This window comes from Trachypithecus francoisi, unplaced genomic scaffold (genome assembly GCF_009764315.1).
Source record: "Trachypithecus francoisi isolate TF-2019V2 unplaced genomic scaffold, Tfra_2.0 Lachesis_group12, whole genome shotgun sequence".
Lineage (NCBI taxonomy): Eukaryota > Metazoa > Chordata > Mammalia > Primates > Cercopithecidae > Trachypithecus > Trachypithecus francoisi.
In genome coordinates this window covers 104,871,578-104,893,804 of record NW_022681457.1, presented here as the reverse complement: position 1 = coordinate 104,893,804, position 22,227 = coordinate 104,871,578, and the positions used below count along the sequence as shown (strand labels likewise).

Genomic DNA, 22,227 nt, shown 5'->3' with positions numbered 1-22,227 from the left:
GGGCTGTCTGCCTGTGGATTTCACTTTCACCTTTTAGCTTTTGCTTCTTCTTTCTTTGGAGGCAGAAATTGGGCATAAGATAATATGAGGGGTGGTCCCTCACTTATTCCTCCCCTTTGGGAACCTCACTCATTAGTGGGAGTTCTCACTTTCATCCTCACTGCCCATGTCTTCTTGCAAGACAGATTGATAGTGACATCCAATTAGATCATGCTGTGGGTGATCAGGCCACGATTCCACTCAAATGGAGTGGGCAAGTTCCAAAGACCAGTCTTACCAAGCTTCAGATGTCCAGACCCCAAGTGCCAGTTCCTTCCTGGTGTTCAGCCACCACGTTGATCCTCCGTGGAGGCCTGCCACATGCTGCTCTGGTGAGGCATCCCATCAGGGCAATTGCCTAGCCGGGAGTGCTCTTTGGATCTGCATCACTCAGACTAGTTGGAGTCCCCTGCAGGGATGCTCCACAGGGCAAGCCTAAGTTGCTTAAGGGGCTGCCTAGATCGTCTGCCAATTACCTGGCTTTCCAGTCAGGGAACCAAGAAATGTAGCAGAAAAAGCCACAGACAAAATTCCTTAGACACTGAGTTAAAGAAGGAAGGAACTTTATTCGGCCGGGAACTTTGGCAGACTTAAGTCTCAAAAGCCGAGCTCCCCAAGTGAACAATTTTGGTCCCTTTTAAGGGCTTACAACTCTAAGGGGGTCCACATGAGAGGGTAGTGATGATTGAGCAAGCTGGGAGTATGTGACTGGGGGCTGCATTCACCAGTAATCAGAATGGAACAGAAAAGGACAGGGATTTTTCACAGTGCTTTTCCATACAATGTCTAGAATCTATAGATAACACAACCGGTTATATCAGTGGTCAGTCTTTAACTACCAGGCCCAGGGTGGAGTGCCAGACTGTCTGCCTGTGGATTTCATTTCTGCCTTTTAGTTTTTACTTCTTTCTTTCTTTGGAGGCAGAAATTGAACATAAGACAATATGAGGGGTGGTCTCCTCCCTTACTTCAAGAAGAATTAGGGGCAGTGTGGGAACCTAGTGTGGGAGAGATTAAGCTGAAGGAAGATTTTGTGGTAAGGGGTGGTACTGTGGGGTTGTTAGAAGGAACAGTTGTTGTATAAAATGATTGGTGATGGCCTGGATATGGTTTTGTATCAGTTGAGAAACTAAACAGAAGACACAAGGTCCAAATAAGAGAAGGAGAAAAACAGGTATTATAGGACTAAGAATTGGGAGGACCTGGGACATCCAATTAGAGAGTGCCTAAGGGGGTTCAGTGTAATTATTTGCTTAGTTGGTGAGTTTTTGGGTTCTAACCTTGAGTTTTTTTATGTTGTCATATACCAGGCCAGATTGATTTGGGTAAAAACAACACTCTTTATTTAAAAATATATGGAATTTTTTTTTTTTTTTTTTTTTTTTAGTAAATCAAGGCCTCGGTGATTTTGGAGGAAAGAGAAATGCAAAGCCAGCAATTGTTTGTTAAAAAAGGATTAGAAATAGCTAGGAGAGAGTGAGTGAGATTGATAGTATGGTGGAGATAGCTGGGGAGAGGTAGAGGGCGGCATAAGAATGGGAACGAGAATACGAGTAAATATAAAAGTAAAGAATATGACTTTATCAAGGTGAAAGAATTGGAGTGTACCTTTCCACTGAAGATCTTCTATCCACTTTAAGAGAGACTTAAGGGTGATGGTTTGAAGTCAAATCAGGAGATATCCGTTAAGATGATTTGGAGGAAAAGTGTAAACCAGCAGTGTAAACAAGGGCAGGGCATTTATGAGTAACTGAGAATGGTGAATAGGAGTATGACTAGACAGAAGATAGTAGGGATGACAGATTTTTGGGGTGCAGTCCAAGTTGGGCTGGTGTCTGGAATGAGACTGGGGCCTAATAAAAAGGGGTGTCTATACAGGAGCTCAAATGGGCTGTACCCTGTAGCATCCTGAGAACAGGCCTGAATTCTGAGAAGTGCAAGTGGTAAAAGTACTGTCCAGATTTTTTTAAGTTGGTGGCTGAGCTTGGTGAGGTGTGTCTTTAAAAGACCATTAGTCTGTTTTACCTTTCCTGAAGATTGAGGATGGTAAGGGGTATGAAGGTTCCACTGAATACCAAGAGCCTGAGAAACTGCTTGGGTGATTTGACTGACAAAGGTCGGTCTGTTATTAGACTGTATAGAGGTGGGAAGGCCAAACAGAGGAATTATGTCTGACAGAAGGGAAAAAATGACCGTGGTGGCCTTCTCAGATTTTGTGGGAAAGACCTATACCCATCCAGTAAAAGTGTCTACCTAGACCAAGAGATATTTTAGTTTCCTGACTTGGGGCATGTGAGTAAAGTCAATTTGCCAGTCCTGGGCAGGGGCAAATCCCCGAGCTTGATGTTTAGGGAAGGGAGGGGGCCTGAACAATCCCTGAGGAGTAGTAGAATAGCAGATGGAACACTGAGATGTGATTTCCATGGGGATAGATTTCTGTGATGGAAAGGAAATGAGAAGTTCTAAGAGACAGGCTAGTGGCTTGTAACCTACATGGAAGAGGTTATGAAATGATGACAGAATAGAATGGACCTGTGAGGCTGGAAGGAGATATTTTCCTTGGTCTAAGAACCATTTGCCTTGTGTGGGAAGAGATTGATAGGTGGAAGTTTCAGTGGGGGAGTAGGTGGGAGTGACTGATGAGAATGAGAAAACCTGGCAGTGAGGGACAGAAATTAGAATGCTGGCTGCTTCTTTAGCTACCTTATCAGCATAAGTGTTGCCCTGAGTGATGGGATCGGATGCCTTTTGATGGCCCTTGCAGTGAATGACTCCATCTTCCTTTGGAAATAAAGTGGCCTTGAGAAGAATTTTTGTTAAAGAGGCATTCAAGATAGAAGACCCTTGCATAATGAGGAAACCTCTTTCAGCCCATATAACAGCATGGTGGTGTAGGCTATGGAAGGCATATTTAGAGTCAGTATAAATATTGACAGGTAGTCCTTTTGCAAGAGTGAGGGCCTGAGTTAAGGCAATGAGTTTGGCTTGCTGAGAGGTAGTGGAGGGGGGCAGAATGGTAGCCTCAATGATAGATGTGAAAGATACTGTAGCATAACCTGCCTTTGCCGGTGAGTGGTGATTAGGCCTGGTGGAACTGCCATTAGTAAACCAAGTGTGATCAGGGTGAGGAACAGGAAAGAAGGAAATATGTGGAAATGGAGTGAATGTCAGATGGATCAGAGAGATACAGTCATGGGGGTCAGGTGTGGTATTAGGAATAATGTGGGGCCAGCCTAAAACAGTAAGGTCAAGTTGTTCCGGCAGAAAGGCTACATGGTGTGGTCCTGGCTCTTGTGTAAGAATTTTGACCTCATAGCCCTGTATGTTGACTGTGTGTAATGAAAAGGGTAGGGATGAGTTAAGGAGAGCTAGTGTGGGAGCAGATTTTAGGGCTGTTTTTAAGGAACAGAAAGAGGAGTGGTGAAAGGATTTGGGATCTATAGGGTCAGCGAGGTTTGCTTTTGTGAGTTTATATAATGGTTTAGTCAGGATGGCAAAACCAGGTATCCAAAGGCAAAAATACCTAACTATGCCTAGGAAGGAAAGGGGTTGTTACTTTGTAGAAGGGGTTGGGGTTTGGGAGATTAGCCAGACATGATCAGCAGGGAGAACGTGTGTGTTTTTATTAAGAATTATGCCGAGATAGGTAATGGATAAGGAAGAAATTTGGGCTTTGGAGAGGGATACGTGATATTCTTTTGAGAATAGATGTTGGAGGAGCAGGAGGGTATCCTGTTGGGAAGATTTGTACGAGAGGCTATAAAGTAGAAGATTGTCAAAATATTCAATAAGATGAGAAGCAGATGGATGGAAAGCAAGTAAATCATGAGAAAAGGCTTGACTGAAGTAATGGGGGCTGTTCCTGAAGTCTTGTGGCAGTACAGCCTAGGTAAGTTGCTGAGACTGATGGGTGTCAGGGTCAGTCCAAGTAAAAGCAAAAAGGGGCTGGGACAAAGGGTGTAGGGGAATAATGGAAAAAGCATCTTTAAGATCAAGAATGGAATAGTGAGTTGTGGAGGGAGGTATTGAGGACAAAGAGTATACCGGTTGGGCATCACGGGGTGTACAGGCAAAACAGTTTGGTTGATAAGGTGCAGATCCTGAACTAACGTGTAAGACTTGTCCAGTTTTTGGACAGGTAAAATGGGGAATTGTAACGAGAGTTTATAGGTTTTAGAAGGCCATGCTATAACAGGCGAGTGATAACAGGTTTTAATCATTTTAAAGCCTGCTGTGGGATGGGATATTGGCTTTGAGTGGGTTAAGGGGGTGATTAGGTTTTAATGGGATAGTAATGGGTGTGTGATCAGTTGCCAGGGAGGGAGTAGAGGTGTCCCACACCTGTGGGTTAAGGTAGGCGGATATGAGAGGAAGATGCGAAGGAGGCTTTAGGTTGGGAAGAAGGGCAGCAAGGAGCTGTGGCTGTAGTCCAGGATTAGTCAGGGAAGCAGATAATTTGGTTAAAATGTCTCAGCCTAATAAGGGAACTGGGCAGGTGGGGATAACTAAAAAAGAGTGCATAAAAGGAGGTTGTCCAAGTTGGCACCGGAGTGGGGGAGTTTTAAGGGGTTTTGAAGCTTGGCTGTCATAACCCATGAGAGTTATGGAGGCAAGGGAAACAGACCCTTGAAAAGAAGATAATGTGGAGTGGGTAGCCCCTATCAATTAAACAGGGGATGGACTTACCCTCCACTGTGAGAGTTACCCAAAGCTCGGCGTCTGTGATGGTTTAGGGGGCTTCCGAGGTGATTGGGCATTGTCAGTCTTCAGCCACTAAGCTGAGCAGATCTGGGAAGGAGTCAGAGAGCCTTGGGCCAGAGCGTTAGGGGCTCCAGGAGTGGCTGCCAGGCAAGCTGGGTAGTGTGATTTCCAGTGGCTCCCTGCACAGATGGGACATGGCTTGGGAGGAATCCTGGACTGTGGGCATTCCTTGGCCCAGTGGCCAGATTTCTGGCACTTGAAGCAAGATCCTGATGGAGGAGGTCCTGTAGGAATGCTTGACCACTGTGGCTTAGGCATGTGCAGCTTAGGTATTTTGAAGTTCTTGCATGGTGGAGGTGTGGCTGGGTTTTGTCTCACAGCAGAGGCAAGTAATTGTAACTCAGAAACACGTTGCTGTCTGCCTGCCTTCTCTCTATTATTGCACACCTTGAAGGCAAGGTTGATTAATTCCTGTTGTAGGGTTTGAGGGCCAGATTCTAATTTTTGAAGCTTTATTTAATGTCTGGAGCAGATTAGGTAATAAAATACATATTGAGAATAAGACAGCCTTCTGGTACCTCCAGGTCCAAGACTGTAAAGTGTCTAAGGGTTGTTGCTAAACAAGCCATGGACTGGGCTGGGTTTTATAGTTGATAAAAAAGAGCCTAAATGCTAACTGATTTAGGAGAGGTTAGATAAAGAAAAAGGAGCGTTAACCTTGACTACGCCTTTAGCTCCAGCCACCTCTTTAACAGGAAATTGTTGGGCAGGTCGGGGACGGCTAATCATGGAATGAAACTGAAAGCCAGACTGGGTGTGAGGAGGGGAGTTGATAGAAGGATTATAGGGTGGAGGAGCGGAGGCTGAGGAAGAATTGGAGCCTGATTCAGCCTGACCGGGAGTGACCTGAGGAGGAGCAGTCTAGGGAGGAGGGGAGAGGTCAGATGGGTTGGTAGAAAAGGAAGATTGAAAAGACTCAGCAACGCTTGGGGTTGGGACTGAGGGGACAGGTGGGAGGGAAAGAAGGAGGATTTGGGATGAGTTGCATTGGGAACAGAGACTAAGAGGGGACCAATGTGTAAAAGAATGCCTAGACATCAGGCATCTTAGACCATTTGCCCATTTTATGACAAGAATTATCTAGATCTTGTAGGATGGAGAAATTGAAAGTGCCATTTTCTGGCTATTTGGAACCATTGTCAAGTTTGTATTGGGGTCAAGCAGTATTGCAGAAGCAAATAAGGCATATAAGGCATCTAGGTGATTTTTTGTTTTTGTTTTTGTTTTTTTGTGTTTTGGTTTTTTTTTGAGATGGAGTCTCGCTCTGTCGCCCAGGCTGGAGTGTGCAGTGGTGCAATCTCGGCTCACTGCAAACTCCACTTCCTGGATTCACGCCATTCTCCTGCCTCAGCCTCCTGAATAGCTGGTCTTACAGGCACCCACCACCATGCCCAGCTAATTTTTTGTATTTTTAGTAGAGACGGGGTTTCACTGTGTTAGCCAGGATGGTCTCGATCTCCTGACCTCATGACGCACCCACCTCAGCCTCCCAAAGTGCTGGGATTACAGGCATGAGCCACCGTGTCTGGCCGGCATTTAGGTTTTAGGTCAGGTGTGAGTTGAAGAGGTTCTAAGTTGCTGAGAACACAGGCTAAGGGAGAAGAAGAAGGAATGGAGGGTGGAAGGTTGCCCATAGTGAAGGAGGCAAGCCCAGAGAAAAGAGAAGGTAGAGACACAGAAAGAAGGATTGGGGGCTTACTTGCCCCCCTCGGGGAGGTGAGCTTGCCAACAAGGTGAAGGATCAAGGCAGGCATCCCTGCAGTGATCAGACACCTCTGAAATGTGGGTGAATAATCAGGCAGTCATCCCCGCAGTGATTAAACACCAAGGGAAGACTGTCTTCCCGAGTCTGTGACCGGCGCTGGAGTTTTGAGTTCATGGATAAAACGTGTCTCCTCTGTCTCTACCAGAAAAGGAATGGAACTGAAATTAAGAGAAGGGAGAGGTTGAAGGGTGGTGCCAAAATTGAAAGGAGAAAGAGGTGGAGGGATGGTGAGAGAGGTTGGAGAAGAGTAAAAAGAGGCCACTTACCCGATTTAAAATTGGTGAGATGTTCCTTGGACTGGTTGGTCTGAGGACCAGAGGTCATAGGTGGATCTTTCTCAGGGAGCAAAGAGCAGGAGGATAGGGGAGTGATCTCCCAAGGGAGATCCCCCTATCGGAGTCACAGCAGCAAATGTCACGCACCTCCATGCGCAGGCTGCACCCAGGTGAAATAAACAGCTTTATTGCTCACACAAAACCTGTCTGGTGGTCTCTTCACACTGATACGCATGACACAGAGAATCCCTGATGTCCCAATATTTGGTTGAGATCCAAAGTTTATTTTGCCGTACAACTCTCCCCGTCCCCGCCCCCTTTTTTGAGTTTTACTTGCTTCCAACAAGGAAAGCAAGATTTCCTGTTTCCATGATGTTGGAAGGCAGGTAACTCCTTTATGGAATTTGAGCTCACTCCCAGCAGGGAGGATGAGTTTGAGTTTTTTCCTGCTTCTAGGATAGTAGAGGACAGTCTTCAGCCTGAGACCCATCCCTAGGTAAGTAGCTGAATTTGGATTTTGTCTTGTCTAAAGTCTAACAACCAGCTTGTCTCAATTTCTTTTTACCACTAGAGTGCTCAGCGATCATGTTGTTGGTTTTTTTTGTTGTTGTTTCTTCCGGTCTTTTGCCAATCAGATTTGACCAACTCTACCTGACTTGGTTAAATCCAAGTGAGAATTCCAAATTATGGGTAACAAAACCTCTCTAATTTGGTTAAAATTCCTTGCAACTGCAAAAGAGGAAAAAGCAAACAAACAAACAAAGAAACAAAACCATGTGCTTGGTTTCTGTGTTTACTTCCTGTCTTAAAAAAAAAGTTCTTTTACTTTTTTTCCACCCTTTATCTCCTTCCCTCTCTTGCCATCTGCAACACCAAAAATCTAGAAAAGGCTTCTAATGACTTGAATCCCTTTAAAGAATTCGGAACAAAGGTACCAATCACCCCTTTTGGGATGTTCTTCTTTCTTTGTGGAATTTTGGGCAGTCATGGGCAGATTCTTCTTAGGTCTAAAGCTCTGGTTTCCTGTATTGAATGACCTGACCTCTTTGGCTTTGGGGATACCAGTGATTACCTTGTACTGTGAGAGGATTTGACCTTGGCATGTGTAATGGCAAACGGGAGCTACAAAGTAGGGGTGGCTGGGCACAGTTTACATAAAGTGGTCTTGGCTGTTGTTTCTTATTTTCTCCTAGGAAGTTGTTGTTTAAGGACCCTAATTCTAGTTTGGAGATGCATTCTAAAGGGTCTTCTCTATTTATTTTTTCTCCCAAAATTCATCTTGATTGAGCTTGTCTGTGTGCATTTGTGTGAGGAACTGTTGTTTTCATAGGTAAATGAGAGACTGAGTTTTCTCAGCTCTGAAGAGAATGGTCATTTTGCTCCTCCCAGCCAAAAGGTGCCCCTGGGTGACCAGGGGCCTTGTGGGAGCGTCTGGGGGTTTGAGCCCTGTGATTTGCAGCAGCCTTGTGGGGAAATCCTCAACAACAATTCATTTGAAAGAATAGGGCTTATCCAGGAAACTCATATAAGGGCTGATGGCCCAGCGTTTTGAGACCTCTCTGAGGTCATAGACCTCTGGAGAGAGAAACTGAGACATGTAGGAGGGTGGAAACAACTCAGTAGTGACACACTGTGGAGTCCTGCCCACAAGCAAGCACACATTGATCCACCACCCAAAAACCCTAGGCCACAGCCCAGTTCCTCCTTTTAGGAATAAAAAAAGCGGGAAATAAATGATGTAAGAATGAGGAGCAAACAAAGAGAATGACTGCTCTGTGAGTACTCTGTAAATTTTACGGCATCTCTACTTGGGAGAGTTTATGTAAAATGGAAGTAGTGTGGTCTTTTTGCACATTTACATTAAGGAAAAAGAGCTGTAAGGTCAACCTGCAAAGTATAGAGTTCCTAAGTTCTCTTTTTTCCTCTGTTTTATTTTCTGCCTGCTTTGAGTCTGCTGTTATTTTTCTATTAAGGTAAAAATCACTGTTTGGATCCAACAGGTTTTTTGTTTGCATGCTGGTGAATTTGTATTTATCTCATGGCTAAAATTCTGAAGTAAAAGCTATAGGATCTTTGTGTGTGTGTGGCTGTGTGTGTATGTGTACATGTGTATATATTTATTTTATTTTATTTTATTTTATTTTATTTTATTTTTTTTTTTTTGAGGCGGAGTCTCGCTCTGTCGCCCGGACTGGAGTGCAGTGGCCGGATCTCAGCTCACTGCAAGCTCCGCCTCCCGGGTTTCCGCCATTCTCCTGCCTCAGCCTCCCCAGTAGCTGGGACTACAGGCGCCTGCCACCTCGCCCGGCTAGTTTTTGTATTTTTAGTAGAGACGGGGTTTCACCGTATTAGCCAGGATGGTCTCGATCTCCCGACCTTGTGATCCGCCGTCTCGGCCTCCAAAGTGCTGGGATACAGGCTTGAGCCACCGCGCCCGGCCATGTGTATATATTTAAAAGGCCTTATAATTTGATGTTTCATTGGCAATTCAATCCATTTTAATTTCCCTCTAGTTCACTGGACCTTTTCTCTCTGTACCTAATGATGTAAATTTTACTATTTGATTTTCACCTGATTAATTTCCTTTAATATGCAAATTTAAGACGACTTAGCTGACAACTACCTAGGGTTGCCAATAATTGATACAGGTTATTGAAACAGGTTTTCAAGAATTTTAAAGTCTGAGAGGGGAGAAAAGAGTTTTTTATGACTCTATAAGATGTACTTCTATTGGCATGCCTAATACATCTATCTATTTATGTGTTGTGTACACAATGTTTCACTACTGAAAATATATAAAAGAGCTCTAATTAATTGGCTTAAGACTATAAAAGCTCTTGAATCAAATACTTTGTCAGGAAAAAAGAAAAGAGTAGTCAAATGCTTTTTCAGGTTTATGTAACTTAAGTAAAATCTTTAATAAATAAGATAACTTTAAAATTATTGGTAAAGCATAATAATATTAGACATGTCTTAAGAATTTCCAGCATACATTTTTGTTTGCACTTATTAATCAAGAAATTTATGCATATCCCTGCCAAATACTATAAGGCATCAAAATTTGGAATAGGGATTACAAAACTCTAAACCAAGCCCCAAACAGAATGATCTTTGCTTGTGTAATTTCTAATAAATAAGACATTGATATTTGTTTAATGAAACTAGCTACATCTTGAATTTAGTAAGATTACCATAACTTCTAATCTTGTGGCTTTAGGCAGTCTAGTCCACAGGCAGTAAAGTTTGTTTTGAGAGAGGACCGTTATCATCTTTGTTTCAAAGCTAAAGTATAAACTAAGTTCCTCCAAAAGTTAGTTTGGCCTATGCCCACGTATGGACAAGAAGAGTTTGGAGGGTAAAAACAAGATGGAGTCAGGTCAGATCTTATTTGCTGTCTCTGTTGTAATTTTGCAATGGTGGTTCCATAACTTTAAATGATGACTATGACAGTTTTCATAAATAATCTAGGTAAATGATTAAAATAAAATAATTAGGTAAATGTAATGGCATAAATACTTGTAGACAAATGTCGCAATTTAGAATCTAAAGTTATATTAAATTAAGTAATAGATATTTCATTATTTGGGTATTTTGCAATAAAAATACATTTGTAGGAAAACATTCTTTTTAAAAAAATTGTGTTCTTTTTAAAAAGTTGAACAATTTTTGTCTAATTCAAAGCTTATTTAAAGGTTATATATAAAACAAAGTAAAAGGAACAAGGAAATAAGAGAGGTGGAAAGAAAGTTATAAAAATAAAGAGGCTTTTTTTGGTAAAAAAAAAAAAAAAGCTTAGATAAATAATTTTATACGAGAAAGAATCTTGTATGGTAAATTTAGTCCTAGAATAAAATGACTGGTTATTTAAGAAACAGGGATGTTCAGGACAAACCAGAAAGCTCAAGCATATCATGAATGATCTGTGTAAGTCACAATAAGAGGATTTATTTAAAAAAGCTTTTATACAATCAAGTTATCTGTAATTAAAGGTACATTATAATGGTCTTTCTAGAGATTGGGCTTGATGTAAAAAATCTTACACACTAAATTGGTTAGAACAATGAAATTTTCTTAAGGAATTGATTTACTCTTAATAAATTATAAGAGCTTTTTTTTTTTTTTAACCCTGATATGATTTGGCTCTGTGTCCCCACCCAAATCTCACCTTGAATTGTAATGATCCCACATGTCATGGGAAGGAGCCAGTGGGAGGTAATTGAATCATGAAGGTGGATTTTTCCCATGCTATTCTCATGATAGTGAATAAGTCTCACAAAATCTGATGGTTTTACAAAGGGAAGTTGCCCTGCACATGCTATGCGCTCTTGCCTGGTGACATGTAAGATGTTCCTTTGCTCTTTCTTGGTCTTCTGCCATGATTGTGAGGCCTTCCCAGCCATATGGAAGAGTGAGTCCATTAAACCTCTTTCCTTTATAAATTATCCAGTCTCAGGTATGTCTTTATTGCCAGCATGAGAACAGATGAATACAAACCCAAAGTTCAACTGTTATTACATCTCACCATTCTCAGTTTTCTCTCCTCCTTTAAAGAGCATGAAGTAGTAACACTCTCCTTTAACTTATTTTCAGCTCATATAAGTTTTTTCCTCAAGTTTTATTTGTTGTGGCCTAATGCTAACAATGTTTTCTTAAAGATCTAAAGGAAATGTTGTCTTCTGACATAATATTCTGTGCAGTGCAGAAGGTATTTTCTTTTGCCTTTTGGTAACTGGCCTAACAGATTTTATGGTTTATTGAAACAATTCTTATGTCATTATTATTAAGTTTTAGTTTGCTTAGGAAAAAAAAGAAAAAATTTTTTAAATTGAGATTATTACATTCATGTATCTTTCTGTATGTGCTTTTAAAGTATTTGTGACATTGAGTTACAGGGCTTTGACTCCTGGGTCTAAAAAGGACACCAAATCCTGCTAGATCTTAAACAGTGTCAGCAATTAAAGCCTCATCTTCAGGCCTGGTAGAAGATGCCAATCAAAATAAACTGCATTCTTAGACACAGGGCTAGAAATTAAAGCTATTCAACGCCTTAAGGCCCAGGGGCTATCATGGAAGAGGTGGGCATGTGAGATTGTAAGGGCCAATTTTGAGAGATAAAATAAGTTCCGTTTCTCTATAAGTTAATCAATAATGTCAAAGGCACACTGATGCAAGACCAGCATATGGGGCCCTGTGTCAGATTAATAAGGTTTTCTTGAAGCATTAACTGACTTTTAAGTAAAGGTTATAAAAGGCTTATGGAAGTTATATCTTATGGTCAAGATTAACACTTTATAGATTGTTCATAAAATTTTGAAAAACAAATTTAATTGGCTTTGTGCTATTTTATTTGGGCTTATAGTTTGGAAAGTTAAGTCTCCTTTCTCAAAGAATGAAGGTTTTTGTCTTTTTTTGGGAAATAACTTGAGTTATCACTTTGGTCAAATGAATGACTTATTTTACAATGACCTCTGATGTCAAGTGTTTTAAACCTTTGATATTTTATAAACTTTCCAAAATCAAATTATAAATTATGTATTTTTCTGACCTAATTAATCCTTTAAGATGTTAGTTTCCCTGAAGTCCAAAGATGACATAATTTGGCTTATTTGGTATAAAAATTATACAGGAACATTGTCAAATATGAAATAGTGTTTGCTTTTCTTTTTTTTTTTTTTTTTTTTTTGAGGCGGAGTCTCGCTCTGTCGCCCAGACTGGAGTGCAGTGGCCGGATCTCAGCTCACTGCAAGCTCCGTCTCTCAGGTTTACGCCATTCTCCTGCCTCAGCCTCCCGAGTAGCTGGGACTACAGGCGCCTGCCACCTCGCCCGGCTAGTTTTTGTATTTTTAGTAGAGACGGGGTTTCACCTTGTTAGCCAGGATGGTCTCGATCTCCTGACCTCGTGATCCGCCCGTCTCGGCCTCCAAAGTGCTGGGATTACAGGCTTGAGCCACCGCGCCCGGCCAAGTGTTTGCTTTTCTTTGGGTTATATTTATGTAAATATGTTATGGTATGTGTTCCAAAATCATGGAAAACTTCTATAATTCTGATTGACTTAGTGTACATTATCAGTAGTAATTATGTTAATTAGTTATGTTGTTAATTAATTATGGTAATTTAACATAATTATGTTAAATTATCATGTGCCACAGAGGTAACAAATTTCCTTGTCAATTGTGTCTTTGACTATGGCTGCCCTAAACTTTTTGTCATCCACAGACAATTGTCTTGTTTTGGTCCTCTTTAGAAGGTGGTATTATAATCAGTTATGAAACTCTAACAGGTGCTCTTAAATACAAGTTTCTGATAACTTTGGAGATTGTGACATTAGAATAGAAGAAAAACTTTCATGACTCATGGAGAACTGAAATATTCATGAATATGAAGCAGAACAGGAATTAACTACATGGACTGAACTAATAGAAGACTGAAGTAATCTTTTTGACTTTGTGCTTAAAATGTTGCTGATCCTTTGTTTTTTCAGAGTCAAGGAAAATTTTCTTTTGAGCTATTAACAGCTTTTAACAGTTTAGTATATGCCTATGGAACAAAATTTAGAACATATTTGTTTATCTCCACCTGATTCCTCCAGAATTTGGAAACTATTTGTGAGTATTCATAACTTATGGCCCTACAATTTATTGCATAAGTGCAATAAGAATCTATTTTCATTTATAACAGGACACAATTGGAGAAACTGATTATTTTACCAAGGCTTTGACTGGAATGGCATGCTTTCCTTTAAGGAATCAAACTTGAGTTATGGAGTCAATACCTTGTCTGTACAGTCCCTGTATACGGTTCCTGACCTGTGCTAAGTAAAGAATGTCACTTTCTGACAGGTCCAGGAGCCCCAAGTTTATCTTGGAACCTCAAGAGGAGAGGAATTCACCCAACTCAGGTATTTGATGGTACAAATCTGTGTCTGGCTTGGCTTTAACAAAGTTTTATCTGAGATTCCTTCTATGAAACAAAGTTCCATCAAAGCCAATTTAAAAGCCTATGTAAAAAATCATTATTCTTGCTGTACTGTGTACAAATCAGTCCAAGTATAATAAAGCAAATCAGTCCTACCACAATTAGTCTTTAGTAAAAATGAGAAACTGGAGATTGAAAAATTATGTTTAAAAAAATATCATACACCTATTGTTAGCTTGGATTGAATTATAACTTTTCTTGGCTACAAGTCTTTCAAATAATGTTTTCCATTTTTTTCTTTCTTTATTTCCCCATTTTTCCTAATTTGGAGTCACTGAAAACTAAGCTGTGCTTTTGTAAAGCTCTGTGAACTGAAGCTAGACAACTCAAATTTCATAAGAAAATAGCAGCAACATATTTACATACATAAGCAACTTTCATACTGCCTACTGATGTATGGACTTCAGAGTAATGTGGCCTATGTCTATTTTCCAGGATTGTTCTTTCATTTGTTGTTGTTTTTCTCCTTTCCTCTCCCTATGTTCTCTTCAGAGGACATGAGATTTCACAACCTGCTAAAAATGAACTTTCATAATAACTCTGGGCCTACTCATCTAGGAATCCATGAGTAATCAGACAAAACCTGAGACTAGAGACTCATTTTCTTCTGAAATTCTTTCTCCAAAATATTTTAAAAAAGAAAAGGCGGTAAATGTGAGAGGAAAATAGATCTTGTGGCCTTCAAATCACTAAGCTAAAGGGAAAAGTCAAGCTAGGAAATGCTCAGGGCAAACTTGCCTCCCATTCTGTTCAGTCACCCCTGCTCACTAAGATAAATGCATATCTGATTGCCTCCTTTGGAGTGGCTAAACCAAAACTCAAAAGAATGCAGCCATCTGTCTCTTATCTACCTGTGACCTGGAAGTCCCCTCCCAGCTTTGAGTTGTCCCGCCTTTTCTTCGAGTTGTCCCACCCTTCTGGACCAAACCAGTGTTCATCTTACATATGTTGATCGATGTCTCATGTCTCCCTAAAATGTGTGCAACCAAACTGTGCTCTAACCACCTTGGCCTCATGTCATCAGGACCTACTGAGGCTGTGTCATGGGTGTGTGTCCTCAATCTTGGCAAAATAAACTTTCTAAATTAACTGAGACCTGTCTCCGATATTCAGGGTTCACAATTCCAAACCTTCCCTTTTTCAATTTATAACTCTTTTATCTGACAGTAATTTTTTTATTTACAATATTTTTACCTATTTGTTCAATTGTAGTACAAATAAAGAAGTTTCAAAACTGATAACCCATACCTCTGTGAGAAAAAAATTTTACTAACTAGCAGGTAGTGTTTGTGTACATTTCTTTTTATCTTTAGCCTTATAGTATACCATCAAAGTACTGTTTTCTGAAGTTATTTAGGTCAGTCTTTTAGTTTTTTTCCTGCCTCCCTGAAGTGTGATTATGAAATTTATTTTTCATATAGTTATATTTATTTGTGATTGTATTCTATTTTGGGTTTCATTCACCTCCTAGTTGATTTTAATTATGTATTACTTTGGGGGGGGCACTATGTAAAACTTTTCCTTGTGAAAGATGAAAGTCATACTAAAAGGAATACTCAGAAGAGTGTTGCTTCTCACTTGTCTCTACTATTCTCTTTCCACTTTCTTCTTCTTTCCACCTAATTCCCTTCTCCTCCTGCAGATTTAGTTATCTTTTGTTAATGGCACCTCTGTGCGGTACCTCTGTTACCATTAATGCCGCAATGTTGACACATTATCAAACAAAGTTCACAGTTTACATTAGGGTTGACTCTTTGTGTTGTATATTCCATGGATTTTGTCAAATGTATATGGATGTGTTTCCACCTTTATAGTACCATACCGTACAAACTAATTTACACTATTAGTTATCTATTGCTGCGTAATAAGTTTTCAGAAACTTACAATGTAATACAAATCAAGCAGCTTAAAACCACATAGATTTGTTATCTCACAAGACTGCAAACAAGATGTTGTTTGGGCTATGTTCTTATGTAAAGATCATAACCCTCTGCTTGGTCCTCCCCCATGCTCCTCCATGGCCTCAACTCCTAAAGGTCCTCTCCATAGACAGTTACAAGACAGCTACCTTCTTCAAGGCCACCAGGAGAATTTCCCAATTCAATCCACTAAGCCAGAGTCTTCTATAATGTAATATAATCAAGTGACTGACGACCCCACATCCTTTGCTGTATTTCATTAGTTAGAAGCAATTCAGAGGTTCTTCCTATACTCAAGGAGGAAGGATTATTCAAAGGTGAACTCAGTGGAGGTCCCTCTAGGGTGTGTCTATCATACTAGCTGCATTTGTTTTTGATTGGTTCTTCCTGAAATTCTTTTGCATAAATGTGTAGATACACATATATTTTCTTTTAGCCTCTTCTTTCTTATATGATGAATAGGAGATGATTGATCATTTTGTACTCTGCTGTTTTCACCTAGGAGTAGATGTGGGAAATCATTTCATACAAGCAGATAGAAATCTTTTTTCTTTTTTTTCAAAATATGTTTACTGTTTTCCTCCCAACTTGGAGAGGTCTTTTCTGGTGGCTGTCTCGGTGGGGTCTAAGCCCCTCTTTCATTTTTACAGTCCTCCATTGTTGGGATGTACTATAATTTTTCCAACCATTCTCCCAGGATAGACATTTAGGGTTTCTCTGCTGTTTTGCAATTACAAATATTGCTTTAGTCAGTGACCTGTACATATGTGTTTTCATAATATTGCAGTTGTATCTTCTGGACAGATTTCTAGACATGGGATTACTGGCTTAAAGGTAAGTGCATATGTAGTTTTGTTAAGTGATACCAAATTCCCCTACAGAATGGTTGAACTAGCTCACATTCTCACTAGTAATGTACGAGACTGCCTTTTCCACTATGCCTTCCCCAACAAAATGTTTTATTAGACTTTCCATTTTGCAGGCATCCCTCTTTTAATGAAAAAATAATTTTTCCAAGTCATTGCTGAAATCCTGGTGAAAAATCACTGTTCCTCCAACAAATACTTATTGAGGACCTATTCAATAATCTAGGTACTATGTGGGAATGCAGCTGTGAGCAAAACAAAAACAGTCTCTTCCCTGATGGCATTTCAATCTGGCAACACAGAGAAATGTATGCCAGATGATGAAACCCCACACAGTCACAGAATGTTGTATGCTGGATTGTTCCATGATCCATTCAGTTAATCTGGGAACTGTGTCTCCCACAATCCTCTTTCCTGTATTGTTCTAGATTAGAGTGGGCCAACAGGTAAATCTGCCCAAGACTTTTAGGGGTGGAAATAAATCAGTGACCTTTATTCTCTGCAAGTCCTTGTAGCCAGAATTCTGGATGGACTGGTGCTTGGGTTTCTGGGGTGGTTTCAATTGTTCCCGTTCTCCTCTGCTTTGCGCCCAGCTTTTCTTACTGCCCACTGGTCTTGATGACCAACTACAGCTCTGGTCCACTACCTGATGTTAGGCTGCAGAACCGTAGAGCTGGTAGCTGCATTGGGATAACCCCTTCTAGTAGACCTCTCCAGAAGCTTCCATTTGCCATCTTAATCTGGCAGTTGGAGACAGTTTCTCAGATTTCCCTGCAGATCCAACTTGTCCATCTACCCAGTGCTTTGGGACTAGCAGTGACCCTTCTTTGGTTGTCTCACTCGCTCTTTTAGACGTTTGCTACCCTAGCTCCTCTTAAAGTTGCAGGGGGTCTATTTCCCATAATAAATCTCTCATTCTTTAATGCTCATAATGTTTCTGCTTTCCTCACTGAACCCTGACCGATACATGCAGCACGTGTGGTGGAGAACCAAGTGCTACAACAGCATGTTGAACAGAAGGTCTTCAACTAATCTGGGGATCAGATAAAGTTCTCTGGGAAGATGACATTTTATCTGAGGTCTGCAGGGAGTTTAGGAGTTATCTGGGTATTTGCTGCATCTGGGCTCACTCAACATTTATTCCAGCCACCTGATATCTCTTCCTGAATTCCAGAGGCTAAAAGGCTAAACACTGCATTTCCTTTTCCCTCTTTCCCCTTCTTTTAAAAGATTTTATTTTTAGAACCGCTAGGTTCAAAGAAAAATTGAGCTGAAAGTACAAAGGGTTCCCACATACCCCTTCTGCACAAAATACACATCCTCTTGCATCATCAGCATCCTGCCCCAGTGCAGTAGCTCCCAATGCCTTCCCTCTAAAGATCTACTCAGAGTGTGGCAGTCTTCCCAATATCCCACTCCCTCAGGGGCAGATGTTCCTCCTGACTGCATCTAGTCAGCCATCTTGTCCCTCTATCCTAGGTTCAGTCTTTGGAACTCAATGAAAGTTCCTTTTTATTTCTAGTTTGCTGAGAGTTTTAAATCATGAATAAATGCTGGACTTTGTAAAATGTCTTTTCTGTATCTATTGCTACGATTGTGTTGTTTTTCTTCTTTAGGCTGTTGATGTGATAGAATACAATAATTGATTTTAAAATGTTGGATCAGCCTTGTATATGTGGAATAAATCCAACTTCGTTGTGGTATGTAATTCTTTTTATGTATTATTGGATTCAGTTTGCTAATGTTTTGTTGAGGATTTTTGCATTTATGTTTTTAAGATATAGTGGTGTGTAATTCTCCTTTCTTATAATGTCTTTGTCTAGTTTGGTGTTAGAATAATACTGGCCTCATAGAATGAGTTAGGGAGTATTCCTTCTGCTTCTACCTTCTGGAAGAGATTGTAGAAAATTAATATGATTTTTTCCTTAAATGTTGGTGAAATTTACCAGTGAAACCATCTGGGCCTAATAGTTTCTATTTTAGAAGGTTATTAATTATTGATTCAATTTATTTAATAGATGCTGGACTATTCAAATGATCTATTTCTTCTTATGTGAGTTTTGGCTAATTGTGTCTTTCAAAGAATTGGTCCATTTCATCTAGGTTATCAAATTTCTGAGCATGCAGTTGTTTATAATATTCCTTTTATTCCTTTAATGTCCATGGAATCAGTGGTGATGGCCCCTCATTTATTTATAATATTAGTTTTTTGTGTATTCTGTCCTTTTTCTTAGTTGCCTGGCTAGAGATTTATTAATTTTGTTGATCTTTTCAAAGAATCAGCTTTTGGTGTCATTGCTTTTCTCTATTGATGTCCTATTTTCAATTTCATTTATTTCTACTCTAATTTTTGTTATTTCTTTTCTTCTACTTACTTTGGACTTAATTTGCTCTCCTTTTTTTGTTTCCTAAAGTAGAAGCTTAGATTATTGATTTTAGGTCCTTTTTTTGTTTTTTCTAATGTGTGTGTTCAATGTTATACATTTTCCTTTAAATACCGTTTTAAAGGGATGGGGCGGCGGGGAGGGGAGACAGAGTCTCGCTCTGTCACCCAGGCTGGAGTGCAGTGGCACAATCTTGGCTCACTGCAACCTCCACCTCCTGGGTTCAAGCGATTTTCCTGCCTCAGCCTCCTGAGTAGCTGGGCACACACGTATGTGCCACCACACACAGCTAATTTTTGTATTTTTAGTAGAGATGGTATTTCACTATGTTGGCCAGGCAGGTCTCAAACTCCTGACCTCACGTGATTCACCTGCCTTGACCTCTCAAAGTGTGGGGATTACAGACATGAGCCACTGCACCCGACTGCATCTTACAAATGTTGATGTTGTATTTTCATTTTTCATTTAGTTCAAAATATTTTTAAATTCCTCTTGAGATTTCTTTTTTGACCCACGTGTTATTTAGAAGTATGTTGTTTAATCTCCAATTATTCTGAGATTTTCTAGCTATCTTATGTTATTGATTTCTAGTTTAATTTCGTTGTGGTCTAAAAGCATATATTGTATGATTTCTCTTCTTTTACACTTGTTAGGGTATGTTTAATGGACTGGAATATGGTCTATCTTGGTGAGTGTTCCACATGAGCTTGCGAAGAATGTGTATTCTACTGTTGTTTGGGAGAAGTATTCTATAAATGTCATTTAGATCCAGCTGTTAGATGGTGCTGTTCAATTCAACTATGTCCTTAATGACTTTCTGCCTGCTGGCTCTGTTCGTTGCTGAGAGGGCTGTTATGTCTCCAACTATAATAGTGGCTTTGTCTATTTCTCCTGCAGTCCATTTTTGCTTCACGTGTTTTGACACTCTGTTGTGAGTGGCATACACATTAAGGACTGTTACATCTTCTTGAAGAATCGACCCCTTCATCATTATGTAAATGCCCCTCTTTATTCCGGATAATTTTCCTTACTCTGAAATCTGCTTTGCAGAAATTAACAGAGCTATTCCAGCTTTCTTTTGATTAGTATTAGCATGGTATATCTTTCTCCTTCCTTTTACTTTTAATCTATATATGTCTTTATATGTAAAGTGAACTTCTTGTAGACAACATGCAGCTAGGTTTCTGAATGAGAGTCAGGATTTGTAAATAAGACACAATCATATGAGCCTTGAATTCAGAACTGATTTAACGGCCGAGTGAGTCAAGGCTGGAGGAAGTGGTTTTGCCAGTACGGTGTGTAGGAGGGGTGTTAGATTCTGGAGCTGCAGCTCCAGCAGCAACTTCTCGGTTTGACAAGTTGGTTTCTTGATTGTATCAGGGCCAACAGCTTCCTCTGCAGCCCAGTCATGAGGTTGAAGATATTAGTAGCCAAGTGAGGAATGCCTTTACTAGGGTACGCAAAATTGGTTCAACTAAACTAAATGTTAAAGATGATCACATGGGCCAGGTGCAGTGACTCACGCCTGTAATCCCAACACTTTGGGAGGCCCAGGTGGGAGGATCACTTGAACTCGGGAGTTCAAGACCAGCCTGGCCAACATGGCGAAACCCCGTCTCTACTAAAAATACAAAAATTAGCTAGGCATGGTGGTATGCACCTGTAATCCCAGCTACTCGGGAGGCTGAGGTGAGAGAATCACCCAGATTGGGTGACAGAGCGAGACTCTGTCTAAACAACAACAACAACAACAAAGGTGATCACATGGCCGAGTGTGGTGGCTCATGCCTATAATCCTAGCACTTTGAGAGGCCAAGGCAGGAGGATCGCTTGAGCTCAGGAGTTCAACTCAAGCCTGGTCAACATAGCAAGACCTTTTCTCTACTAAAAAATATTAGCCGGGTGTGGTAGCACATGCCTGTAGTGACAGCTACATAGGAAGCTCAGGTGGGAGGATAGCTTGAGCCTAGGAAATCATGGCTGCAGTGAGCCTTGATTGCCTCACTCCAGCCTGGGTGACAGAGTGAGGCCCTGTAAAAAAAAAAAAAAAGAGAAAGACCGTATGGCCATTTTGGGGTCTTCATGCTACTGGAAAATAGGCTCAAAGGAGGACCACTTAGTTGGAAGTGAAGTACAAATATGGGAAGAGGGTTATGCATATCAGTCAGATAAATGAAGGGATTACTAACTGTGGAGGTTATCAATGAACTGGCTTGCTCAACACCTATTTCATCTCCTTCTAGTGTACCTTTCTACTCTGCAGAGGCTGGAAAGCCAAAAATGATGACTAAGACTTCCTTGCAGGTAAGCTTTCATCCATTTTAAGATTCTGCCTATCGGAATTGAGTGAGTGGGAAAAGAGGCAGGACGTAAAGCATGGATTTGCGGGTATAGGTTGTCATAGTGGAGGTGTGACTCTGGGCATAGAAGTGGTAACAACAGCTTCATGATTTGATGAGCAGCTCCTTGTTGTGGTAGAAGCAAGCCGTTCCCTTAACAGATCAGTTCTGGGACGTGACTCTGGGAGTCTTTTCTGGAAACTCAGTCTAGGGCCTGCTTTTCCGGCACACCCAAGGATTCTGGAGAATACTGTAACCACTAGGGCTGCACACAAGGAGGAAATGCGATGTTGGAGGAATGAGAAAAACCCAGCCCAATGGAGCACAAAGGGTGAAACGTAGGTTGGAGGTCAGCAGGGGCCGGATTGCTATAGGCCACCAGCCTTCATAAAGCCATGCTTTTGAAGGTGGAGTACTGTTAATCAGCTCTTATCTTTATCTTCAGTCAGTTCACTATTTACTTACTTACTTATCTTCTTTCTTTCTTTCTTTCTTTTTCTGAGGTGGAGTCTCGCTCTGTCACCCAGGCTGGAGTGCAGTGGTGCAATCTTGGCTCACTGCAACCTCTGCCTCCCGGATTCAAGCGATTTTCCTGCGTCAGCCTCCTAAGTAGCTGGGATTATAGGCAAGCACCACCATGCTCAGCTATTTTCTTGTATTTTTAGTAGAGACGGGGTTTCATCATGTTGGCCAGGCTGGTCTCAAACTCCTGATCTCAGGTGATCTGCCTACCTCGGCCTCTCAAAGTGCTGGGATTACAGGCATGAGCCACCATGCCCAGCCAGTTCAGTGTTTTCAACAGAAAGACATTACATTGCAGTGGTCAGTTTAGGCTAGATGTGAAGAGCACATCCTTTTAGCAGGTGGTTTTAAGACCCAAAGGAAACGAGTGGCTAGTGTTAGA

At 40.8% G+C, this 22,227-nt stretch overlaps 1 protein-coding gene across 13 annotated transcripts in view; it reads left to right on the top strand.

Annotated features, from left to right (window-relative positions):
• Positions 1–22,227, top strand: part of PLA2G5 (phospholipase A2 group V) — a 67,394-nt gene that overhangs the window by 13,308 nt on the left and 31,859 nt on the right. For 2 of the 13 annotated variants that reach the window (XM_033228026.1, XM_033228029.1), the window contains exons 2-5: positions 13,680–13,738; positions 16,522–16,568; positions 18,217–18,300; positions 21,228–21,288. The exons of 1 other annotated variant lie outside the window; for it this stretch is intronic. The gene's annotated coding sequence lies outside the window, so the exon portion shown is untranslated. Of the gene's footprint in view, positions 1–8,507; positions 8,627–13,679; positions 13,739–16,521; positions 16,569–18,216; positions 18,301–21,227; positions 21,289–22,227 lie in introns of those variants that run through there. 10 more of the 13 variants (XM_033228033.1, XM_033228038.1, XM_033228032.1 and 7 more) reach the window with 8 other exon arrangements.